At 44.8% G+C, this 17,057-nt stretch overlaps 1 protein-coding gene and 1 long non-coding RNA gene across 5 annotated transcripts in view; both read left to right on the forward strand.

Moving 5' to 3' along the window:
* Positions 1 to 17,057, forward strand: part of CDYL (chromodomain Y like) — a 156,419-nt gene that overhangs the window by 22,437 nt on the left and 116,925 nt on the right. The gene's annotated exons all lie outside the window — the stretch shown is intronic.
* The window catches only part of LOC149748116 (uncharacterized), a 59,039-nt gene that overhangs the window by 21,629 nt on the left and 20,353 nt on the right, over positions 1 to 17,057 (forward strand). For both annotated transcript variants that reach the window (XR_016394509.1, XR_016394510.1), the window contains exon 1: positions 1 to 17,057. This exon is cut by the window's left edge and continues 21,629 nt beyond it; it is cut by the window's right edge. This is a non-coding gene — a long non-coding RNA (uncharacterized LOC149748116).

Consider the following 17,057-nt stretch of genomic DNA (forward strand, 5'->3'; position numbering starts at 1 on the left):
AAATGGTGTAGTACTTGCATATAACCTGTGCACATCCTCTTTAAATCATCTCTTAGATGACTTATATCTAATACAGTGTAAATGCTATGTAAATGGTGGCCAGTGTGTGGCAAATTTAAGCTTTGCCTTTTGGAACTTTCTGAAAAATTTTTTCCCTGAATATTTTCAATCCACTATTAGTAGAATCCATGGATGTGGAACCTGCGAATACAGAGGACCTACTGTACCTGCATAATGACTGTTTCTGGCTTTATTTCTTCCTGTAAACTTAAGTTGCCATGTAGTGTGATTTCCATTCAGACTCTGGAACTTTCTTTAGCATTTCCTGTAGTCAGATCCGCTGGTGATAGATAAATGGTTTTCTATTTGAAAATGTCCTCATTTCACCCTCAATTTTAAAGAATAGTTTTGCTGGATACTAAAATTCTTGGTTGACAGGGTTTTTGTTTTGTTTTGTTTTCCTTCTTCAGCAATTTGAATATTTGGTCCCAGTGTCTTCAGACTTCCATAGTTTCTTAATGAGAAGTCAGTTTATGTTCTTATCATTATTGGTTTTGTTTTCCTGTGTATAATACATCATTTTTCTTTGGCTGGTTTCAAGATTTTATCTTTGGCTTTTAGCAGTGTGACTAAGATGTGTCTTAGTCGTTTTATTTGTTTCTATTCTGCTTAAGGTACGTTGGGCATTGGGGGATTTTTCGGATGTTGTGTCTTCAGAAAATTTTTTCCTTTTTCTCTTCTGATATTCCAGTCATTGTGCTGCTTCCTGTTGTCACACATCTTTGAAAATTCTATTCATCTTTCGACCGTCTCTTTTTCTTTCTTTTTTTTCAGATTCTTCTATATTCAAGTTCATTACAACTGTTAGAAGAAAGCATCAATTTGTTGTTTAGCTAATCTACTGAGTTCATTTTACTGATTGTTCCTTTGTTTCTCTGTTGACATTGCTGTATTTGTTTACTCACTGTTATCATATTTTCTTTCAATCGTTTGAGCATATTTTCCAAATTCGTTGAACTGTTTGTTGGCTGCTTTGAAGTGTGTTAAATCCAACATCCGAGCTCACCTGGAGTCAGCTTCTGTTGACTGTCTTCTTACTTGCATACGGGTCAGACTTTACTGTGGTTTTGCTTGTCTAGTTGAAAACTGGACATGTTGTAATGACCCTGGACTCTTGTGTTCTTCTGAGGATTATTGGGGTTTTATTGTAGCAGACAGTTAAATGCTTGGAGTCAAACTATAAATTTCATTTTTACTGTGATAGGTGTCTGATTATATATATCTGCTCTGTTCTTTTGTCTTTCCACTGATGTTTCTTTACTCTGGTGCCCTGTGCCTGTAAGATTTGGAAGTTGGCCAAGCATCTCAGTAGAAATGGACTTTCCTTCTCCCTGTTCTTGTCTCTTCTGAGGATTTCTCTGGGTTCTAGCTGATCTGCCAGCGTTGGGCTTTGCACTCTGACGTTTAGGGCCTTCTGCGTCCCTGGCCGAGCACAGCTGCGAAAGGGCATCACATTCATAGATTTGGCTTCATGTTCCTCTTTCAAAAGATTTCTCACTGACTGCATTTTCCCCAGGCCGCTGGTGGTTTCCTTTGAGCATATGTGGTTCAGCTGTCAGCCAGGGGTATCAGCATTTTATGCTCTGAATTGGAGTGTCGCTTCTTCTGTAGTTCTGGTGCTGTCTGAAAACTCTAAATTTCTGGTTGCTTCCCCAGCTCTGAACTCTGATACTGGGCACCTTTAGCTGGTAAGGCTCTGTTTTTTCCAGCCACTAATTTTGCAGCCATAGGTTTGGGGGTTGGGCAGTGCCCTCAAGCCAGGAAGCAGTTCTTGCACCTTAGGGTTGTAGTTTTTGAGATTTAACCCTTTCCCTGGCTTTTGTAAGCGCTGTGTTTAGGTAGTTTGTTTGTTTTTTTTTCAATTCATTTTTCATAAATGTTATCTGAGTGTGTTCTCATGACCCGTTCAGTCTTCCCGCCATTACAGAGAATTGACTCTTGGTTTGTGTTTTGAAGTATTAGGGAACAGCTTATCTGTTTCAAGAGCATGTCTTCCTGTGTGCTTTCATTGCTTGTAGGATCGTCCTATTCATCTTTTTTTTTTTTTTTTTTTTTGCTTGCAATACGTTTGTATGAGATTCAACCACCATCCTTTTTCTGTTGTTCGTTTTTATTTGAAATTAGTCTCTGTTCATTAGGAAGGGGGACGGGTCAGGAGAGGTTTTCTCAAGGCACAGCTCCAGAGCTCCCTCTTCTGTCATTTTTGATACATGGCCTTGTCCTTCGTGGCTCTGTCCTGCCATCCTTACCCTTCAGCTTTCACCTGGCTGAGAGCTCCTCTGTCCATTGCCCCAGCTGTCCTCTCCTGCTCAATTTGTAGTCTATTTCCAGCATTTTTCATGAGTGGAAAGGAGCTTTGCCTGGTTGGTCTCAAGAACTCTTAAGGCCTAGACAGCTCCAGACCGCTGAGACCCGACTCTGGACTCCATGCTCACCTGTGGGTTGAGTGTGCAGAGGTTCCTGCTCCTTCTGTCAGCCGCTCTCGTGGGCCTGCTCTGTTCTCCGGTGGGACCCGCCGATGGTGTTGGCGTTCTCCTGCTTCCATCCGTCAGATGCCCCGTGGCTTCCCTTCTGCACAGATCCTGGTACATCTGAGTCTTGCCGCTTTTGGTGACTTTTCCTGTGGTTTGGGGTTTCTTGGCTCCTACTGAAGATTCTGATATTTTTAGGGCGTTGGGGAAGTTGACAGCCTCCTGCTGTCCCTGTGCTCCCTGAGTTCCTCCGGTCTTGAGAGAAGGCAGGGCCTTTATTCTGCTTCTAAGGCTGGAATGTGGGTGAGGATTCTCTCCCGTTCTCTCGCCAGCTCCCTCCTACAGCCAAGGTCAGTGAAGACAGACGCGTTTCCTTGCTCTGTTCCCTGGTCACCCCTCTGCTTGAGAGTGAAGCCTGGCATCTCGTCCGTACGTGTGGGTCTCCGTCCTCACGTCCCACCTCACGGGCTTTGGTCTCCTGACCTTGAGATCACCAGGCATCAGTAGGGCATCATCTGGCTTCAGATGGTGCTTCTCTTGCTCCGTTGTTGGGTTTTCATCTTTATATCCTTAAAGATTTTCCTACTTGCCAGCTTGTGAGTGATGCATTTTAAAAAGTATTTTAAAAATATCTTAACTCAGCTTTGTGTTTCTATGTTTATTGTACTAGAAGGACTTGTGACTGTATTTTGTCCACCATACTGGTGAAAATGAAAATTTCATTTCTTTTTCTTGAAACTTGTCTCTTTTTCCATGACTTGTCTTTCTTGTTGCTTAGCATGCTTTCTTTGCTCTCTTAACCTTTTCGATTTTTGAAATGCCTTTGTTCTCTGTGCATGCTCTAAGAGTTTGCCATCATCTCCTTAGGAAACCAACATAAGTAAGCTCCATAATTTTTGTGAAGCTTGGGCCTTCAGTCACTTAGAGACTATCAGGTTTAGATAAAGGGGAGAGAAAAAAGTGTAACACTCGTGTTCTTAGTCCTAGGAGAACACAGGTCGCTCCCCACATTTCGTAGACTCATAGACTATTACAGCGAGAAAAGTCCTAGGCAGTAATATTGCCTGATCCACCCTCTTCCGATTCTACACACGAGGATACAGTAGGTGAGACTAAGAGAGGCTACTGTTGAATTATGACGAAGTGCAAGACTCTAGGACCTTTGCTCAGCTCTCCTCCCATCCCTGCAAGGCGGGTGGTAATCACCCCCTTTAAGAGCAATTCGTGTTGCAAACGCAGACCTTGGTCACCCCGTCATGCTTCTCCTGGTCAGCGGTCCGAGGGCTCTGGTCCCTGACACCTGCCGCCTCCTCCCAGGAGGAAGCCATGGCTCAGGCTGTTGCATCTGCTCAGGTTTTTATGTTTCCTCCATGATTAGTCTTAGCGTTACTCTCTCCCCGCCCCTGTGAACAGCAAAATAGCCCTCCCCCTGGTCTTTTTCTAGAGTGTTTCTTAGACTTGACACTCACACAAGTGGCTGTTGAAAGGGGGAAAGATCTTCGGCTCCTCCCTAAATACATTCTCCATCCCACACCAGTTGTAGACGATGTCTTTCAGTGGCAAATTAACCCTTAAGAAGAGTAGTAATTAGACTTAATGATTGGATTATTTTTTTTAGTTCATCACTTAAATGAAAACACAAAATCAGAAAATTCTGTAGAACTATTGGCCCGTTTAGTATAAATATTTGTTGCATTTCTGTACCTTTATCTTGTGTGTTCCAGGTTACTCTCCATTCTTGCACTTTTTCTACTTTTTTCCCCTTGTTTCCTCTTCATTCTGCAGTTAGTTTCTGCACATCTGACACAGTTTTGCGCACTGAGTTTAGTTACATTTGTTTTGAATCCGATAAAAGAGGGAGGAATTGTACCTAGGAGCTCCACGGTTAACAGTGCTAGAATAAGGGTTAAATTAAATTTTCACACTGGACAAAAAATTAGGCTAGACTAGACGGTGCTTTTGAATGGGAATAATCAGCGAGTGAATTAGCTTTTTTTCCTCTAACGTGATGAGTAAAGTTTGCTTTACTTTTAGAAATTCCCCACCCCGAGCGTAATAGCTCGTGTTCATCTCGCTCTCTTGGCAGTGACGGTGTCTGGTTGGTTAAAGGCGACTGGAGCGTGGTGGGTGTGACCAGCCGGGAAGGCGAGGCGGGACGTGTGTGCGTCGGGCTGGGTCACTGTGCCGCGAAGAGCCACCTGCCGGTTGTTGGGGGCCGGGGGCGTTTCACATCAAGAGGTGTCAGGAAGTGCGAGCTGGCGGGCTCAGCGAAGACTCCTGCGCACAAAGCAGCAGCTGCACACACCAGCCCTCAGGTTGCACCGGAGGGACGAGAGGTGGGGCCGACCTGCCGGGCACGCTGACCCGGCCACACTCCAGGAGGAGGGAGGAGAAGGAAGGAACGCTCCTGGCGGCGACCCTCCAGCGCCCTCTGCTGGCAAAGCCTGACCTCAGGTCGGCCGGGGTGGGGCGGTGGTCCAGCTCTAGGGTCACAAAAGGGGACCAGGTCGTCTGTAACTGAGAGACAGTTCGTGTTGCTCCCAGGGCGATCTTTGTAAAATTTAAAACTGTTCCAGCGTTCCCCTACTAAAATAGCTCAGTGGCTGTCACAATTAAAACACCAAAGCTTTTAACTTTTTTATTTGGGAAGAATAAAGGAAATGGTACAGGAAAGTTGCAGAAATGGGAAAGAGTTCTTGTCTGCCCTCCACCCGACTTTGTCACCGCAGCACCGTTGTCAACGTCAGGGAATTACCGTGGGGACAAAGTGCAGACCCTCCTCAGGCCGTACGTGTCCCCACTCATGTCCTTTTCTGTTCAGGGTGCAGCACTGCGTTTAGTGGTCACGTCGCCGGCGTCTCCTCTGATCTGTGACAGATCCTCAGTCTTTTCCTTGTATCACCCGGACCCTTCTGAAGAGCATCTGTGAGTTGTTTTCTAGAATGGCCCTAAGTTGGAGTTTCCTGTGTTTTTTCATGATGAGATTCAGGTTAGTACCCCTTTGGGCAAGAATTCCATGGAAGTGACGCAGTGGCCTTCTGTGTTAATCTGCCAGGACCGCCGTAACAGAGTGCCGCAGACCTTTATTCCCTCACAGCCTGGAGGCTGGATGTCCAAGATCAAGATGGCGGCGGGGCTGGTTCTCCCGAGGCCTCTCTCCTTGGCCGGTAGATGCCGCCTCCACCCTGTGTCCTCACAGGGTCATCCCTCTGTGCACGCACATCCCGGTGTCTGTCCAGATTTCCTCCTCCTGTAATGACCCCAGTCACGTTGCATCAGGACCACTCCAACACCCTCATTTTAACTTAATTACCTCTTTAAAGGCCCCGTTTCCAAATACAGTCACTTTCTGAGGCGTTGGGGCTTAGGACTTCAACATACGGGTTTTGGAGGACACAGTTCAGCCCGTAACACCTTCTCAAGGCATCACACCAGGAGGAGGGGTGTGGGATGTTATCTCACTGTTGCTGACATAATCTCCGTCACTTGGTTGAAGCGGTGTCTGCCGGGTTTCCCCGCTTTGTAATTAATATGTATCTCGGGGGAGATGACTTTTAGACAATCCAAATACATTTTTTCTCCTTCAGCTTTCTCCCAGTCACTCTAACATTCCATTGGTGAGTCTTGTCTGCAGGAGTTTACCTGATAGTGGCTTCTCCTTTTCTTCCATTTCTTTATTGGAGTTTTTCTGTAAGGAAGAGCTGTCGCTTCTTCCCTGTATATTCACTCATTCAGTGATTTATATCTTTATGGAATCACAGTTTAAAAAAATTCAGTGGGTTATAATCTCATACCCTTATTTTGTTAATCAGGTGGCTCTAGCTTTGGCCACTGGAAACTCCCGTGTCCTTTTGTGAAGTTCCCCACCCCCTCTTTGGAGCATGTCTTTATTTTCAGCCACCGCAGCAGGCTCAGGGCTCATCTTGAATTTTCCCTGCCCCAGCCATGGAATCAGCCACCTCTCCAAAGAGCCCCCGCTTAGTGTCATTGGAGCATGGCAGTTAGAAACCCAGATCTGGCCACTGGGCGTGCTCATTGCCACCGACGTGTCATTGCGTCTGGACCCTCCTCGTGGACAGAGCTGTGGAAATACATGTGTGTTCGTGTACTTGCCCGCGCATACCTACACATCTTTATGTCGTTCTGTCTGTGTCTGTACTGACAGAACAAGGGTTCACGTGATAACCTCCATTTCCAGCCCAGCAGCATGCTATTCATTCTAACTGTCTTCCCTTCCTTATTTGCAACTTCTGTCTCCAGCGGTGAGAAATCTGGTCCTCATTGTCTGTTATACGTCTGTTCAACTCTTGTGTGCACATACGTGTGGTTTCAGAATTGCTAACGGGAACCCTCTGAGAACAGCTTTACTAAACCAGGTCAGGCACCAGTGGACTCTGGCCTACGGGCCAAATCTGGCCCACTTCCTGTTTTTGTGAATAAAGTTTTATTGGAACACACCTGCCCATTTGTTTCTGTGTTGCCTGTGGTCCTTGCTCAGTTCAGTGGCAGACTTCAGTAGTTGCAACAGAGACCATATGGCCAGCAGAGCTGAAGATACTGACTGTCTGGCCCTTTGTGGAAGTAGTTTGCCGACTCCTAAACTCTGTAGTTTTTGTGTACGGTTCTTTTTGTCTTTAGCCGTTCGGAGTCCCAGTAAAACTGTGTGTTCCAAAGTTACCTTTTCCTTCCGCCTCCGCCTGGGTGGTTGATCATTTGTAGTACAGGTAGGTTCACTTGTTACAGCTTGTGTTCCATTTGGGTTACCCCACATCCCATCAGTAGTTCACTGTCTGTTTGGGGGGCATGTAAAACATTAGGCTCTAGCAGTGAGGGCTGTACAAAGAGGTGCCCACACAGTGCCCCTCGCACCTCATCCCCACTGCCCCATTCCCACATCGTGCTCTCCACTCCTTTCCCCCCACCCTCTGTGGGTGGCCAGTCTCTTTAGTTTCTGGTTTGTCCTTCAGGGTTTTTTTTTGTTTTTGTTTTTTGGTACAAATCAGATACCTGTGTATTTTCCTGCATCCTTTTCTTTCTTGCAAGAAGACTAGCGTGTTATCCACACTCTGCCTTGCGTTTTTCACTTACCAGTCAGTCTAGGGAATCACCGCGAATCATACAGGTCATCCTCATTTTGAAAATAGCTGCACGGGAGCAACACCGTGGGTGCGCCGTAGTTTATAAAACCACTGTCCTGTGTGGCGTTTAGAATGCTTCCAGCACTTCGCACCCAAAGTCAGTGCCGCAGCGAGGAACGGTGCGCGTGTGTGGGTTTACGCTGTTGGGGGTCTGCCTTCAGCGGGGGGCCCCTGGAGGTGGGGTGTTGCTGGCTCAGGAGCGTAGTTTCGTCAGCTCTGGCCGGACTCTCAGGAAGGTTGTCCTAGTTTGCACCCGCAGGGTCAGGGTATGAGAATGGCCCATTCCCCACAGTCTCACCAACTGAGTGTACCTGTTGTCATCCTTTCCCCTAATTTGATAGATGTTACCTCTGTTTTTAACTCGAATTTCTCTAATAGTGAGTTTCAGTATGTTTTCATATGTTTGATCTGTTTCGTGTCTTTTCGAGACATCTTAATATGTACATTGATATTTTTATATCTTTTTGTGTGAATTACCTGTTCAGATTACTTTTCCCACTTTTCTATCAGATTTTGGTTCTATGTCCTTCAATTTTTAAGAGTTTTTTTTGTGTGGTAGGGGCGTCATCCCCGGTGATACTTTGTTGCATGCCCCCCTCCCTGTCTTGACTTTGTGGGGTTTGTTTCTGCTTCATGACTCCCTCTTGCCCCCCGGGCTGATGCTCTCATTCTCTCTCACACACAGACACACACACACACACACAGTTGCTCACCCTCTGCTGTACCCTGTTGGCAGTGAACACTTTCTAACAACTACTCAGCAATGCTCAGCTCAAGGGTCAGTTCCCAGATGATTTCTCCGCTAGGATGAGTAAGTTTAAAGAAAGAAAGTATCGTCTGCCTTTTCAGAGGTGCTGCTTTTTAAGTTCGATCCTCATAGCACCCTTTAATGACTGTGACTGCGACCAGGACCAGTTGAGCAAGTCAGAGTTTCTTTCAGATTTCATCATTGCCGTGTCTGTACAGGGTGATTCACCACTGGACTTGAGACTTTTTCCCCAGTTAATTTATTACGAGTTCACGAATGCATTTCCACCAAAGTCTCTTTTGGCCCTAGTATGGAATAAAATTGACAAGTCCCAGTGCTAACTTGAGTGGCCACTTGCGTACATCTGGTTATCGCAGCCGTAGAGGCCGGTTTACCTGGCGTTCGTGGAGCTTCGGGTTCAGGTCCCCTCACCTGCCGGGGCCAGGCCTGGAGACATTTTCCTAGTTGTCATTATAGAAGGGGCCTTGCTGCATGCTCGTTAACTCTTCCGTAGTTACGAAGGATTTCCTCTGGAAGGATTAAGTAGCAGGAATATTCAGTAGAGATGAAGCACGTTAGGCCATGCGAAAAACGCCTCAATTATGTTGCGTAGATGCTACTTCAGATAAAAATAGCAGTTGTTTATTTTTAATAAGCTGACTAGACTTAAAAAAATTTCAGAAGAAACAGAACACCTGATTTATTTATCTTTTTAACATCTTGATTGGAGTATAATTGCTTTACAACGGTGTGTTAGTTTCTGCTTCATAACAAAGTGAATCAGTTATACATATACATATGTCTCCATATCTCTTCCCTCTTACGTCTCCCTCCCTCCCACCCTCCCTATCCCACCCCTCCAGGCGGTCACAAAGCACCGAGCTGATCTCCCTGTGCTATGCGGCTGCTTCCCACCAGCTATCTATTTTACGTTTGGTAGTGTATATATGTCCATGCCACTCTCTCACTTCGTCCCAGCTTACCCTTCCCCCTCCCCATGTCCTCAAGTCCATTCTCTAGTAGGTCTGCGTCTTTATTCCTGTCTTACCCCTAGGTCCTCCATGACCATTTGTTTTTTCTTAAATTCCATATATATGTGTTAGCATACGGTATTTGTCTTTCTGTCTGACTTACTTCACTCTGTATGACAGACTCTAGGTCCATCCACCTCACTACAGAACACCTGATTTAAAATAACATTTGTAGGAGTACCTCTGCAGTAGGGATGGGCTGTCACCACCCGCTTAACAGTTAATTTCCCTCGGCGGCTGCTCATCTGGCCAGTTACCGAGCATCGTCCGAGGAGCAGAGCGGCCGGTGTTGACCTGCCCTGTGAACTTACCACCGCGAGATCCCTAGAATCCAGTAACTATACACGCTGAAGTGGTCTGTGTGGGTTTTTTAAAACCAGCTTTTAATTACACAGCACTTAACCTCATTGTTCTTAGACAGCAAATGACCACATTATAAATAAGGCCGAAGCCCCCTTTTACCCCTGCTGACAATCTCGTTCCTGGTTCCTCATCCCCGCCCCCTTCCCAGCTCAGTAACCCCTGGCGTCAGCGTCCTTGGGAACCTTCAGAGCATCTGTGTGCCCTCGCTCCGCTCAGTGGTCCACGGACTCACAGCGTCAGCATCTCGTGGAGCCCGTTAGAGATGCAGACACCTCGACCCTGGAGCCAGAACCTGCCTTTTAACAGGACCCCCAGGTTTTTGTACCATGCGATTTTGTATATGTAACAATGATGAGTGTAGAAAATGCTGCCAGTGTGTGCTTAAAATTTACACCAGTGGTTTAATGCTGTAACTTTTGTCCATCAACAAGATGCCCTAGAAGCTCCGAACGGCCTCTCCGCCATGGTGTCCGGTAGGCCCGTCTCCCTAACCTTCCCTCTCTGCCGCCCTTCAGGTCACCCATCATTTCCTCCTTGAGGAACCCTGAGCTTGTTTGCAGCTCTTCGTTCTTCTGAGACACCCAGCTTCGCAGTGAACTCTCCAGGGTGCTGTGTCTTATGTACGCGCACCTGGAAAATAACTGGATGGAAGGGTGTGTGCATTTTTAATTTAAAATTGCCCTCCAGAGTAGTTGTATCAATTTGATGTTGTTTTGGTGGCCAATTTGCATATCCTTTATTTTTTGTAACATGGTTTTAATTACTGCAGCTTTATATGTTTTCACCTCAAGTCCCATCTTTCTTGGGATTCAAAATTATAATGGCTTTTGAAGAAATTTCACACTTGTCTTCTATAGGAAATTTAAGGTCAGCCTGTCGAGTTTTGTGAAAAATTCTGTTGGAGTTTTCATGGCAGGAGATTGTATTGAGTTTCTAGATTAATTTGGATTAGAAGTTGGAGCCTTCTGCTGTTTATTCCTGAACGTGGTACTTCTCTTTATTTTAGCCGTAAGTCCTTCAGTAAAGCTTTATAGTTGTTTGTGTACGTGTATATGCATTTATGTGTGTGTGGGTTGTGTGTGGTGGTTTTGTTTATTTTCTGTTAGGCTTATTCTTAGGTCATGTTTCTAGCTAATACGAATGGGATTTCTTAAAAGGTTGTTTTTTCGTCGATTGCCAGCCTGTAGGAAAATCACCGGTGTTCCTTGGTATGTTAATCTTGTACCTGGCTCTTTTGCTAGACACTAATCGTTTTAATTATCAGATCACCCGGATTTTCTGAGTAATTAGCTTTTATACTTCCCCCCTAGTATTTATACATGGATTTCATTTTCTCATCTAAGGTGGGCTGAGGGCTTCCTGGGCAGTGCTGAGTAGTGGCAGCGGGACAGGTAACACTGCTGTTGTCCTCTTTACTCACCGGGAGTGCTTCTCATACGTCACTGTTAGAGTATGATGGTTTATGGAAATATCTTGCAGTAGATATTCTCCTGTGCAACTTTTTAGGCTAAGAGGTCTTTATTACTCGCTGAAATCCCGAACGAGCTTTAATTTGCTGGCGTGCTTTTCCAGCATCTGTCATATTGTCCTGCTTCTCCTGTGTCTGATGGCAGGGATGGATGGTCTCATACCGAGTTCTCCTGCTGCTCTTGGGGCACCCCTCTCCCCTTGATCACCCTTATTCTTCTGCCCCTGATGGATTCAGTTTGCTCCCTTATTTGTTTAGGAAGTGTAAATCTCTGCTGTAAGTGAGATTAACCCACCTTCCCCCCCACCCCCCCGCCACTTTGGGCTGTTCTGGTTTGGTTTGGGTATCAATTGTTGTTAGAATGTATTTATTTGTTTCTTGAGTTTTTGTTGGTGGAGTTTGTCTTGAAGTTTCCCTCTCAGAATTGTTGGTGCTGTGATGTATTTTTTTTTTTTTTTGCCTTACGCGGGCCTCTCACTGCTGTGGCCTCTCCCGTTGTGGCGCACAGGCTCCGGACGCGCAGGCTCAGCGGCCATGGCTCACGGGCCCAGCCGCTCTGCGGCATGTGGGATCCTCCCAGACCGGGGCACGAACCCGTGTCCCCCACATCGGCAGGCGGACTCTCAACCACTGCGCCACCAGGGAAGCCCTGTGATGTATTTTTTATTTCTAATAGCAATGAGCAGTAACTTCTGGCAGGTCTGTGCAGCACTCACATTATTTTCATTTCCGCTTTTAGTTAAAATTATTCTTAGCAAACTTTTGGGAACAAAACAGATTTCCCGAAAATGTTGGAGTAATAAGTTTTCTTAAACTTTGTGTAAACAGCTGTTTTTATATTTAGTAAATTATTTTAGAGTCGAAATCCTGAGGGAAGTAACAAGCTTTAAGTAAATGACTTGGACCTCTCAGAAAAGGAAACTGGACAGAGGTTTGACTGTCGTGTTGTTATGTGCACAGCTAACCAAAGTAGTCACAGGAACTTGTAACTTGAGGAGCTTCTACCTCAGATAGCTGCGAGGGTTTACAGTTGTAAGAGTAAACAGACAGATTTGGGGTTGAGAGGAGGTCCCACAGATCAGCCCTGTGGGCTCCTGTCGGCGTGTGGAGTTGGCGTGAACACGTGTGGAGAAGGGATCCAGCCAGGCTTGGCGGCCGCTCTCTCAGCCCCGTGCGTCACCAGCGTTCCCCGTTTTCCTGCTTGTGACTCGGTGCACCGCGTCCTCAATCTCAAGGTCAGTTTGTAGCCTGTCAGTAGGGACTCGAGTTTTGGTAGTGCCCACTGAGATCCCAGTAATAACAAATAATCGCACCTGGAAAAGAGGGGCTCTTTGTTTCCTCAGCCTCCCACGTGACCTTTCGGAACATACGTGCACATGTATGTGCGTGCGTCTGTCTGTATTGGAGAGATAGGACTTTGAAATGTTCACTAGAAGTTCATATAAATCTGGCTATGTTGCTTTTTCTTCTTGAATTTAAGTATGTTTTATGTATGGTTACCTGGTCACCTGGTATATAATCCACCTGCCCGATCTCTTTTGAGAGCCTTCTGGTTTTTATTCCTTAGTATGGATATACTGTAACTTATTTAGCCATTTCTTTCTTGACATTTAGATTATTTACAGTTTTTCAAGTAGACTACTGGGTCAGAAAGTATACACATTTAAAACTCCTGTGCATCACTAGACTGCCTTCCAGATAATCTGCTTGTCTGCATTCGGATGGAATGTCTGTTTTCCTGTATTTGTATCGACACTGGTTATTATCAGCCTTTCAGTTTTGCTAATCTAACGGACGAAAATTGGTATACACTTGTCTTAATTGTGAGATTGACTGTATTTTTCTTTCTTTGGTCATTTTAATTCTTTTTCTTTTCGAGGCATGCTCATGCTAATGTTTTATGTCAGTAGGCACTCTTCGTGCTGTAAGTAGCAGTCCTGTGTTAACAGTGCTTTGCCCTTGTCTGCTACCAGTTGTAACTTTTAAAAATACATATCTTTTGCTCTACAGGATGTTTTTATTTTGACAGTCAGCTCTCTCTCTCTCTTTTATTTTTTTTTTAATGACTGCTGACTTCTGTGTCTTGGTTAAGAAGTCCTTTTCTACGTTGACATTATAAACACACTCCTGTACTTTTTCTAGAAATTTTATAGTTTTATTTAGTTTATCCTGTTGGGGAATATTATCGTTTACAGATTGGGGACGTAGAGATTGAACTTGAAATTTTTTTCCTATGAAATAGCCGGTTGTCCCAACACTATTGAATTTCCCACTTGAAAATGCTACCAAGTAGCATATAGTAAATTTCCGTAAATTTCTGAACTTTCTGTTGAGCTCCACTGGATACTTGATCTATTCTGCGGCAGCATCACAGGGTTTTAATGATGATCGAGGTGTGGTATGTCGTGATAATCTGGTGGGCAAGTCTCCCTCAACTTGGTTCTTTTCGGTCTAAATTCTCTTGGGTATTTTTGTGTATGTCGGTTCCTTTTAAGAGTTTTATTTTGGATTTTGTACGTAGTAAAGGGGCTGTGTTTTACATTTCACAAAGGTAAAAATATGAAGATCCCTGAGAAGTTAATACTTACCCAAGATTTATTATTTCGTGTGCTACTTACTGTTTCAAGTGCTTTGCAAATATTGTTACAGGAGAAGCAGTTACACCTTCATTTCTCAGTGAGCAAAAAGTTAGCCTGTCCACATGACTGTGGTGAGAAAGCAGTAACCAGCAGAGACAGCGTAGATCTGGGATGGACCGCTCAGGGTTCCCACCACGCGACACGCGCACACCCAGGTGGCATTCATCCCCGCCGTGCACACACCCAGGTCGCATGCATCCATGTTCAGTATGGCTGGCATTACAGATTTGTGTCCTGCTTTTTACAAACCACGAGCGTAGCGGTACATGAAAAAGAGGATGTCACATATGGTGTAACCAGGAGTCCATGAGAACCACCCAGTTTCAACTAGAGCCTTTTTTTTTTTAACTGAAGTATAGGTGATTTACAATACCGTGTTAGTTTCAGGTGTACGGCACAGTGATTCGGTTTTACATGTATACATATATATATATATATGTGTACATCTCTATTCCTTTTTTTTGATGCTTTTCCATTATAGGTTATTACAAGATAAGAGCCTTTCTAATACTCAAGCATAGAACTGTGTGCTCTTTCCCTAAAGATATCTAGTTACAGTTACACAGTTATAATAATATCATGACCCACTCTCTGATCACCCTCCCCCTATTAAGAGGGTTTTTAAAAACTTTTATATACGGTGAAATTACTGGATCAGAAGCGATGAACAATTCAGCTTTTATTGGAGTCAACTATTCACTCCCACCAAGGTCACCCCAGTGTTTCCTTCCCTGCATGGGGTGTTACACACCAAATAAAATTAAAAACATAGCTCACAGATGGAAAAGTGTTATCTTTTGAGTTTTGTAGCTAAGTGGCTTTGAAATGTTTGTTAGCCCTTTTGTAGTTAGATTTCAAAAAATCACTTTCTGTTAACTCTTTTTAAACTCTTTATATTAATGTGGCAAATGTATTTTTCACCCTTGGTGGCAAATGTATTTTCTCAGTTTATTTTCTTTGTACCTCTGTGCTTTTTATTTATCTGAGTTTTACTTTTTAAAATGTAATCAGGTCCGTTGGTCTTTTCTCTTTACAATTTGAACAGTGCATTCCCAAGTACAGAGTTAGCATTTTTATCATTTTAAGCCTTTAAATGTATAATTTATGTGTTGGGAATTATTTTGCCCTGTGTTGTTTCTTCACAGTCAGTTAGGCGGTATTTCCAGGATTATTTATGACTCGTCGTGCCCATTTACCGAAGTTTAAATTTCTGTGTGTACTAGGGTCTCTTCTGGACCGCTGTGCTAAACCAAGCCGAGGCGGATTTATCTGTGTAGTCCCATTTCTTGGGACGAAGCATTCCTCGAAAGGAACTTTGAAAGAGTATCTTCTTTATATTAAAAATGTTTATTTAAGTATCGGTAACTTGAAGGCTACTCCTGAAGTTCCATTTTCTCAGCCTTTATCTCCTTGAGTAGTGTAGTAGCTAAAAATTCACATTTAAAATAGAAAACACCAAGGAAAGAAGGGGTGATATAAATGATATCGATAAGCCTTTCTAAGAAAGATCATTAGTTCCTAGGAACGGAGGGATTTCTGAAGCCTTTGAAGGAGGTGTGAGACCATGCTCCTGTGCACCGTATTGATGTGTGTACGGTGTGCATCTGAGCTGGGCGGCCGTGTCTGTCCTTGCGGGGCTCTGGTGGGGGAATCTCTCTTTCTCCAGCATAAACTGAAGGTTGGCGGCATGTTTGCGAGACCCAGCGGGTTTACTGACCCTGAGCACTAATTTGTTTGTCTTCCATGAGTAAGCAGATCTTTCTTTCACTGGCTCCCTGTTTCTCCTACTTTATCCGAGGGCTTTTATCGCCACACTCACTTTCCTTCTTCCTCCTGAAGGACTTGTAGTCCTTAGTAAAAACACTTAGCTGGGAAGGTATCAGAGCCAACTCTTACCGCAGGCTGTTAGCATTGCAATCACAGGTTTGAAAACCATGTTACCTTGACTGTCATCCTCTCACCAGGTGGCTGGAACAGAGGCTCGGGGACTATGTTTGTTTTTATTTTTATTTTTCCCAAGGGACTGATCTCCTCCTGCCTTTAAGTCCCACATTGTGGTGATGGTTACCGAGCATGCTGTGTGGCTGCCGCATTCTCTGTGTCGGTCCCTACGAATTGGGAACGCTTCCCCCAAACCCCCAGGAAAAGGAGTGCTGGGAGTTTGAGTATTGTCCTTAAATCTAAATCTATGTATACCTTGATAATCAAGTACTACCTGGATGATTTTTTTAGGGTTTTCTGGGGTTTTTTGTGTATAGCTCTACAGAATTTTGTTTAAGTAGAGGTGTTATTTGTGTGTGTTGGATTTAGTGTTTTACAGTAAATCTCAATTATATTTTGAGATTTGGTAGTGCTTTGTTTATAGTCGATTCATAGAAATACATAGAAGTACTTATAACTTTTAATCATCTAGAGCATCCTTTGCAAAGATGACTTTAGACAACCTCAGTGTGCAGGCTGGAAGATGACCTCATCTTCTCCCTGTTCACCGTCGGACACATGGCTGACTCTGAAGCAGGGAGGTCGAGGCATTTGCCCAGAGTCACGCTGGTCAGGCGGGGACCCGAGCCCAGCTCCTGGGACGTCCACTTACCAAGGTGTCTTGCAGGTAGTTGTGGCTTCTGCCCCATTTCTCTCTGATTTATCAGTAACCTGCAGGTAGTGGGAACTTGCTGTTTGCTGGACCTGGTTCATCACTTTACACGTATCTTCATGACGACGTCATGAGGGGTTGAGGTGGCTGAAACTTACAGATAACAACCTGCGTGTCAGAATTTACTTCTGATGCCGTTTCTTCCTTGATCTCTGCTGCTTATTTCTCTTTTTGCCTTATAATCTGGTGTCAGGTATTTAAGGCAGTGGTTTTTCGGGAGGGAGGTGGATCAGATTTGCTCTCCAGGGGACATTTGGTAACGTATGGAGACACTGTTGATTGTCGTGCCCGCGTTGGGGGCTGTGCTCCCGGCATCTCGTGGGTGGAAGCCAGAGATGCTGCTAAACATCCTGCAGTGACCAGGACGGCCATCACCAGGTGACGAATCCTCCAGCCCAGGAAGCCAACAGTGCTACAGTTGAGAAACCCACGTTATGGGAAAGGACCAGCTGCTGGTGGGGGAAGGTGTGGTGGTGATTGGGCAGG

This window comes from Delphinapterus leucas, chromosome 10 (assembly GCF_059928025.1).
Source record: "Delphinapterus leucas isolate spDelLeu-1000000601 "Yukka" chromosome 10, BTC_Dleu_Yukka2, whole genome shotgun sequence".
Taxonomy (NCBI): domain Eukaryota; kingdom Metazoa; phylum Chordata; class Mammalia; order Artiodactyla; family Monodontidae; genus Delphinapterus; species Delphinapterus leucas.